Source organism: Urocitellus parryii, chromosome 6 (genome assembly GCF_045843805.1).
Source record: "Urocitellus parryii isolate mUroPar1 chromosome 6, mUroPar1.hap1, whole genome shotgun sequence".
NCBI lineage: Eukaryota > Metazoa > Chordata > Mammalia > Rodentia > Sciuridae > Urocitellus > Urocitellus parryii.
Genome location: NC_135536.1, coordinates 192457129 through 192466197, shown reverse-complemented (window position 1 = coordinate 192466197; position 9069 = coordinate 192457129).

Here is a 9069-nt window from a genome sequence, read left to right as displayed (position 1 = left end):
TGACCTCATCCCGAATCTGGTGTCAGAGTGCTCCTTCCAGGGCTGCCGCGTGTCCCTGGCCACACCAACACCCGGTGAGCCTCAGCTTCCCTGGGAGGGACAAGCTAGGGTCAGGGGCGTGTCTGCAGAAGGCCCTGGGAGCCTGGCACTCACAGAGCTGCTCCTGAGTGTCCCTGTCACGTCCTGTTGGCACCCGGGAAGGGACCCCCAGGACCCAGGCTGACCGGGGGGCCGTGTGGCCAAGCTGAGCACTGCCCGCCCCTCTGGAGCACGGCCTCCCTGTCAGCCTGACACCCGGTAGACGCCCCGCTCCTTGTCACTGTCACTCCGTTTCCTCACCTCTGTGAGTCCTGCAGGTGAGGGGAGTGAGAAGGGTCTGCGGCACACAGTAGGCGCTTTATAAGACCTTCTCTGTTCCTCTTCCCAGGGTCCTCCCTTCTGCTCAGGCTGGGGTCCTCGGGGACTCGCTCCTGCACATTCCACCACTGGCTCTGGATCCAGGGACACAGGAGTGAGTGACAGGCAAGACCTCCATCCGCAGCGGCTAGCATTCTGGGGAGGGGTGAAACAGCTGTGACAGGTACAGCCAGGGTGATCCCAGTCTGCTTGCAGGGGAGTCCACTTGTCCCTGAAGTACAGGTGGCTGGGGTGAGCCAGGGCAGGCCAGATTCCATTTAGCTTTTTTGGGGGGATATCAGGGATTGAACCCAGGGGCACTCGACCCCTGAGCCACATCCCAGCCCTGTTTTGCATTTTCTTTAGTGACAGACTCCCAGTGAGCTCCTTAGGGCCTCACTGCTGAGGCCGCCTGAACTCACGATCCTCCCTACCCGGCCTCCGGAGCCCTGGGATGACCGCGCTGGCTCCATTCATCTTTTACCAGGTTCGCTCAGCTCCTGTGGGAACACGACAGGAGAGGCCAGGCTGGACGTGGGGAGGCCAGAGGGGACAGCGTCCAGTCCCCCAGCTGAGGAGGCTTAGAGAGCCGCCTGCTGACCTGCCAATGGGGCTTCCTGGGGACGGCGGGGAGGCGGGGAAGCGCAGCCAGGCAGGGGCACCTCCCGCGGAGGACAGAGGCCCGGCCCCGCCCAGGGAGGCCCAGGCCCTTCTGGGAATGGAACTCCCAGCACCGCAGGTGACATAGATGACATGGATGACGCGGCACCGGGGTCCCCAGCACGGGTCCTGCGAGCCCCGGAGGAGAGCGGCGCACGGAGCCCCTCCCCGGCGCCCGGCCTCGGAGTGCGCAGGGGCAGCCAGTGCGCCGGCGGTCAGCTGTGCCGTGGGTTGGGCAGGCTCCCGGGGACTGGCTCGCTGCCCGGGGTGGGGGCCCTGGGGGGCGCAGGGGGCCCAGGGGCTGCAGCCACCCGTCCCAGCCTTGCGGTGGCGACGCTGGCACCCGGCTCCCGGGACCCGGGCCGGAAGTGACCCTGGGGGACAGGCGGGTGGGAAGGAGGCAGCAAGAACGACCGACAGAGCGCGGCCTGCGCGGGGCACCCGAGGCCCGGGCGACACTGGAGGGGGCGTCCCGCGTCCCCGCGTCCCCTCTGCGCCCGCCCGTTATGCCCACGTCGCGGCCCAGGGGCGTCCTGCGCCCCCGGCTGCGCCGTCCTGACCTGCGTGTGGCCGCGGGCCTGCGAGGGGGGCGCCTCAGGGACCCCGGCTCGGTGTCCGCGACGAGGAGGCCACAGGCTCCCGCCCCGCGGCTAATCGCTTCCAGACCGTGGGTCAGGGCCGGCCGCCGCCTGGCTCCATAAACAGCCTCCTCCAGATGGCGGCTGGCTCCGGCCTGGCGACAGGTCCCGGCTGGGGGCTGGGGCAGCAGGTGGAGGGACCGGCCGCAGCTGCCCCCAGCGCCGCCCAGGGAGGACCGCAGCAGGCGGAGGGCTCACCCTGGGCTCAGAGCGGGAGACTGAGGCCCAGAGGGAGGCAGGGAGGCGGGGAGCCCGGTGGCCCTGGATTGGCTCTGCTGAGGGGCGCCAGCCGACCCGGGACAGCGGGGACAGGCTAAGTCAAGCCCCAGGGGACTGGTACTGGGTCATGTTCCGGCCCCACCTGGGCTCTTCTGCCTGAGTGGGGAGCTGCTCACGGGCCTCAGTCTTCGCCTCCTTAAGGTGGGCACAGGGGCAGGGCAGGCTGCGGTACTGCTGGGGGCCAGGACAGTTCCCAGAGCTCCCTCGGGTCCTCAGTGGCCCTCTGTCTCTTCCTCTTCCCACCTGGCAGCACAGTGGCCCCTTCCAGGAGGCCACCCTGACTTCCAGCAGACCTCTCCTCTGTGCCTGGCATGGTGTCCCTCCAGCGGCCACCCCCAGTTCCCCAAAGCAGGACAAACTGGTGCTTGATGGTACTGTGCCCCCCTGCAGATGAGGAAATGGAGGGTCAGGGAGGAAACTGGACTCATCCCCCAGATGAGGACACCGAGGGCCGGGGAGGCAGCAAGACGCGGTGAAAGATGCAGCCCGGCCTCAGGAGCGGCCCTGGCACCGGCCTGGCCTTGAGCCAGGAGACCGGCTGCTCCGGCTGCCACCCACCACCCTGGAGCCCACCTCTGGCCTCAGGAAGAAGACCAGGCCCTGAGCCTGCCGTCCCCCAGGCTGGCACTGGGGCCTGACCCCTGCACCCACGGTGGCCTGGCTCCAAACTGGGCCGAGTCCAAGGCCCCTGGACATCACCAGGGCCCGGAGCAGCAGCCTCATTCCAAGGGAGCGGCGGCGGGACCGGGTGGAGAGACCGCTCTCTGGTCCCCGATGGTCCTTCCTGCTCCACTGAGGACGCTGCTCCTCCGGGCCTAGCCCCCGTGGTCATCCCGCCCTTGTTCTGGGCACAGAGCAGCTGCACTAAGGCCTAACAGGGAGTCCCTCTGCACGGGACGTGGCCACGGTGGGAGCCTAGGGGAGACTCTTCCCAGAAATTTGTAATGACAGCTCCTCTAGTATCCATGACCATTTGGGCCGGAGAACATTATTATCTGCATCTTCCAGATAAGGCTCAGAGAGGCTGAGTGATTTTTCCTCAGGTCACACAGTGGGCCTTCTAGTTACAGAGCACACATCCTTAACCGCCCATCTCCAGGGCGTCTGAAACTGCTGGGGTGTAGTAGGTGCTTTTCCGAGGTCCCCTCGGCCGCAGTCAGAGTCTGGATTCGGATTTCGGCCAGCCTCGAGGTCAGCGGCCAGCCGTTCTGCCTGTGCCCGGGAGGAATGTCGGTGGTGGCCTCGGCCGGGGTCCGAGAAGAAAGGCAGCCTTGTGGGCGAAAGGTGAGCCGCTGGGTGGGCGCAGGCGTGTTTACCCAGGGCCGGGCGTGTGGCTCCGGGTGGCGCCGCTGTCAGCCGCCGGCTGCCTGGCCGTGCTGGCCTCCAGATGTGCGCTGGCTCCAGCCGGCCGCCCCCGCCCCCAGCACAGAGGGGCTTTATCAAAAGCGGCTGTGAGGAGGCCCCAGGCCCGGCTGCTGGCTCCCAGCCCTGGCCGCCGCCATGTGCTGGCTCCGCCGGGCCCGGGGACCAGTCGGGAGGCCAGGCCAGGAGCTGGGAGGCCAGGCCCAGGGCCAGGAGAGGGCGCATCGCAGGGAGACCCCTCTCCCACTTGCTCTCTACCCCCTGCCCCGGGGGCCAGCGGCCACACGAGGAGTGTGCCCCCAAACCCAGGCCAGGGCTGGGCAGCGGGCAGGGCGCATGGTGGTTCCTCCGGGCACGGGGAGGCTACCGCCCACTGACCCGGTGGGCCCAGGCGTCTCTCCGGAATTTTCTTTCCCTCTTCATTTTTTGGGGGGGTACGCTTTATATTCTCTCTGTCGGCCTGAAGGGTTTCGTAATGATAAATAATTATCAGGGAAAAGGAGACTCTCCCGTCCCCACCGCAGCCGGCTCCTGTTGACATGTTGGTACTTTTCTTCTTACAGATGGAATTGAGATAGGAACCAGGTGGGGGGTCACCCTCTGTAATCCCAGCTACTCCGGAGGCCAAGGCAGGAGGATCAGAAGTTCAAGGCCAGCCATCAGCAATTTAGGGAGACTCCATATCAAAATAAAAATTAAAGAGGCTGGGGATGTGGCTCAGGGTAGAGCAACCCTGGGTTCAAAACCCTAGTACCAGGGCTGGGGATGTGGCTCAGCGGTAGCGCGCTCGCCTGGCATGCGTGCGGCCCGGGTTCGATCCTCAGCACCACATACCAACAAAGATGTTGTGTCCGCCGAGAACTAAAAAATAAAAAAAATAAAAAAAAAAAAACCCTAGTACCGCAAAATGAATGAATAAATAATTTAGAAATAATAATAAATAATTAAAATAAAATAAATGCACGCTCACGCTGCTCTGAACCTGCCTTTTCACAACATGCCCAACCCGGCCTCTGCAGCCTCACTCTTCTTTACAGCTGCGTTGTATTCCCCTGCGTGGATGCACCCGCTTGCTTTCCAGACGGTTGCTGATGGGTCTCTGGGTGGCGGCTCCGGGCCACCTGATGGGCCTGTGATCCTGTCTGTGGGGGCTCAGGCTATTGTTTTCTGGACTTACTTTTCTCAGTGCTGGGATGGAGCCCAGGGCCTGGCGCAGGCTGGGCAGGCTCCCCGCGGCCACCCCAGCCCCGGGTAGGTGACCACTGAGCGGCACAGGTGCCTGCAGCCTCCTTTCTGGGAGCCATCGTATCTGCCCTCTGCAAGCCCGGCGTCCGCCCTGGCTCTGGGGCTGCCAAGGAGGCTGAGGCGAGGGACAGAAGCTGGGGGACAGCTGCCTGAGTCGCCCCCAAAGCCAGCGACACCTTCCTTGATTCTGTGTCTTTCTGGTCGAAAAAGAGAAAGATTCTCGTTGAAGGAACTTTAGAGAGTGCAGCCATGAGCCGGGCACAGCGCTCGGCGGTCAGTGCCTCCTGGCAGCACAAGGCCCTGGCGCACACCCACCTGCAGCGCCCAGGCTGGGCCGAGGTCAGTGTCTGGGCCTGGAATAGCCGCTCTCCTAAGCCTGACTCGCTGGGACGCGGTGGGCTTGCATTTGGGGGACCCGGGGGCTCAGGCAATGGCGGGGGATGTGAGGGGCTCCGAGGGCTGGTCTGGCTGATGGCACTGGAACATGAGGGTCTGCAGACCCTGTCCCACCCTCAGCCACCCACGCCTGTGTCCTCACCCAGAGATTTCAGGCCTCTCTTCTGAAGCCACCAGAGACATGCTCTTGAGTGTCCACTCCCAGCACCCTCAGGGACAGCCTAGAGCCGGGAAGTTGGAAGGGAAGTTCCCCACCCATCTGCCCTTAGTCCTTCTTGCTGTGGCTCTGGAAATCAGGAGGAAGCAGGATGCAGGGAAGAGCCCCACTCCTGGCTCTGCTGAGTGACGGTCCCCTGCTTTTCCTCCATGTCCCCATCTGTGATTGGGGGATGGCCACTGGGCTCTGCAGGAGCTGCCGTGGAGAGCGAGGCCCTCACGGGTGGGCAGGACACCTGCCACAGTGGGCGTGGGCGTCAGGAAGAGAAGTGCGGGGCCTCCCAGGACGCCCCAGGGAGGGCCTGGGGACTGGCCACTGCTGGCCCACAGCCTGTCAGAGCCCTAGCTGGGGGCCGCCTGTGCAGCTGTCCTGCAAGGGTCCTGTGAGGGCCCAGGGTGCCCGGCCGGGCCAGGCCCACGCTCCCGCCCAGCCTGCCCCGAGCAGCCCAGGGTCACTCAGCTTCACTGAGGAGGCCCAGCCCGTAGGTGGCAGGACTTCCGGTGGGCAGGTCCAGGCTGCACACACAGGCGTGCGCCATGGATGCTCGGGGACAGTCCCCCAGGGCCCTCCGAGGGCTGTGGCCACAGCCCCTGAGAGCAGATAAGCCGCCTCCCAGAGCCCCGTCCGGCCCCCGCTGTGTGTCTCTGGGGGAAGGACACCCCTCTCTGGGCCTCTGGGCCCTGGCCTTCCCCAGGAGCAGACCCAAGGTTGTGCTGGGGACTCATGGACTCGGCAGGAAGGCCAGGTCAGCGGGGCCTGGCTTTGGGGCTGAGCGGAGCGGTGGTGGGTGCGTCCACGTCGCCCTGGCTGGCCGTGGGCACAGTCCCCTGGGGTCCCTGCTCCACTGGGCTTCAGGGGCCCATGGGTGGCTCCCTAGGAAGTCCTGGTCCTGGGGGAGAGGTCGGGCCTGGCTGGTGGGGGGCTGGTTGTCCCCCTGTGCTGTGGGCACTCAGGCTCTCTGGGTCACTGCCTGAGGTCAGCTTGAGGGGACAGAGGAGAGCCACCTGCTGAAGGCTACCCCAGCCTCTTCCACTCCCTGGGGCCTCCAGAGGGGTGGGGTCGGAGGCGGGAGGCCAGGGTGGGCAGGTCCTGTGGCCTGTCCCCCACCCCCGTCAGGTGGGTCTCATAGAGTCCCCACCCCCAGGGCTGGGGTCTCAGGGTGTCGTTGCAGAATGTGGTGCTCAGGAGCCCGGGCAGGGTCCCTAGCCACTGCGTCCCCTCACAGCACCCCCCTTGGGCCCAAGGAAGCCCTCTGGACACAGAGGCGCTGGGCCCCAGATGCTGCTGTCCTGGGTTGACCCCAGTCCTGACCTGGTGACACTACCTCTCTGAGCCTCGGTGTCCCCTGTGCAGTGGGCTCAGCACTGCAGACTGCCTGGAAGGAGAGCCGGGCAGGGGGTGTGGGCACTTCAGGCTCAGCCACAGAGTGAGCTGGCGCGGCCTCGGGGACAGTCTGGAAGTGGCTGACGGGCTGTGGTGTTGGGGACACCGCTAGGTCCCACAGGGAAGGGCTGAACTCCACCGAGTGGCTCAGAGCTGTGATCTCCCGGGGTGATCGCTCTGTGTGCCTGGACTCGTCACTTGTCACTTGCATCCTCTGCCCCCTCCCCCAGCCACCACTCAGCTCCCGCCACACTGGCCTGCGGCTGCTGCTCCGGGTCCAGTGAGCTCCTGCCCCGGGGCCTTTGCTCCGGCTGCTTCCTCTTCCCCAGCTGTCACAGGACTCACTCCTGACCTCCTCCTGGTGTCTGCTCAAATGCCACCTCCTGACCCCACCCCCATTGCTCCGTCTCCCTCCTGGATTAATCCTCCTCCAGAGTATTGTCACCCGCCGTCTCCCTAGGCCCTCCGCAGGCCACTGCATGCCCAGGAGAGGGGCTTCTGCCTGTTGTTCCCTGCTGGACACTCTGTGCTGGAACACAGTAGCTGCTCACTAAATGTCCCTGGAGGCTGGGCGGGGCTCAGTGCAGTCTGCCTAGCGTGTGCGAGGCCCTGGGTTCCTTCTCCAGAGCCACCCAAAGCAATAATGACCCTGACGAAGACGACATAGTAATGATGATGCTGTTGTTGGACAGATGAACCTGGAAGTGCGCATCCCGGGTCGGGGACTGCTGTCCAGGGCAGTGTCCTTTGGGTGCGTGTCCTGAGTGGGGGTTTGCAGGCAGCTGAGGGTCCTGGGTGTTCATACTCAGATTCTTGGAGCTGGGCACGGTCAGGGGGTCGGGGACGGAGGGGAGGCGGGTCTGGCTTTGGCCTCTGACTGAGCAGCGCCAGGTTTGTGAAGAGCGGGTCAGGGAGGCAGTGAGGGCAGTGTGGCCGGAAGTGGCCAGCCCAGTCTCCTGGCTGGAATTATCTGGGAAGAAAAAGAATCACATTCCAAGGGACCCAAGGCCTCTGAGGGCCAGGGCCCACAGGGAGGGGAGGGACTGCAGGGGCAGGGCTGGCCTGGGCCAATGGTGGCCTGCCCAAGGTCAGCGCCTTCGAGGCGGGTCGGGGACCCAGGAGAGCTGAGGACGCAGCCGGCACCAGTCCAGGGACTCACCCCCATATGAACGGGGGCGCAGCAGCCGGGGCGCAGCGGGGGGGGTGCACTAGAGGCCGATTATCTCACTTGTTCTGGCTGTTTCCCCAGCGCTGGGCTTGGCATACAGCAAGCACTCAATAAATGCAGGAATGAGCGAAAAGCTCCAAGGGGGGCAATTCCGGGAGGGGCTGGGAGGAGCAGGAGGGGCAGGAGCCTGCGGGAGCTGGGCAGCGGAGGATGGGCAGAGGTGACACCTTCCTCCAGAGGCCCTCCAGGCACGGCCACCAAGCAGCGGACACGGCACACCCACCCGTGGCCGGCTCGTCGGGTACAGCGAGGCCAGGGCGGTCGCTTCCCGTGCTCGGCCCCACGGCCCCCAGCCTTGAAGGGCGACCCGCCCCGTGCATGGCCGGGTGGCCCCGCCTGCCCCGGGTCCACGGGGAAACCGTGCGCCCGGGGCTCAGCCTGCGCAGCCGGTCGGTCCCCTCCTCCAGCCCCGGGGCAGGAGGGGCGCGTGGCCGGCGTCGGTCCGCAGCGCGCCGGCGCCCTCCGCTGGCCTCCGCGGGCGCCGCAGCCCGGTGTCCCCTCCGCGCAGTGGGACAGCGGCCATTTGTGAGCTGAGGACGGTGAGAAGCCCGCTCCGCCTCAAATACCGCCCAAGCCTGGGGGCCCCCGGGGCGCCCACCGGCCCAGAGAGGCTCAGGAACCCGCCCGGGGTGGCACAGCTGGGAGGCAGAGGGTCTGAGCCCGGGGGCTGCCCGCGTCGGAGGGCAGAGCTGGCAGGACTTCAGCTCCCGACACGTCCAGACCACCCGCGCCACTGTCGGCGACGCCAGAGCCAGCAGGGACGCGGGGACAGACACAATAGGCCGTCCCTGCCCTCGCAGCCCACGTCCCAGCTGGGTGGGGCGGGCAGGTAGTCTGCAAACTTCACTATCGCCGTGATAGGGAATCACGGCGATAAGGCTGCCTGTCCCCAGCTCGGCCACTCCCACCTCATGGCCACATCTGAGCACTCAGTGGCTTTTGATTCTGGACAATTGACTCTAAGTGCGTTGGGGAAGGGACCTCCCTTGCCACCACCCAGGACTGATAGTCGCCTACTGGTGACCTGCCTGAGGTGGGGTTGGTGGCGTCACTGTAGCGTTGGTGGCTGTCCTTGGCGCATGCCTCTGTTCCGGGAGCCCTGCCTCGGCTCTTTGAACCACCCTGGAAGCCCCAGTGGAGGAGAGGTGTCCTCCAGGGTGAAGGCAGGTGGCCCGCTCCTCTGCCTCTTGGCCCGCACCTTCCCAGATCCTGCTGGTGCCAAGGAGTCTGAGGGAGGCCCTCCTGAGCAGGGCTTCCACCTTCGC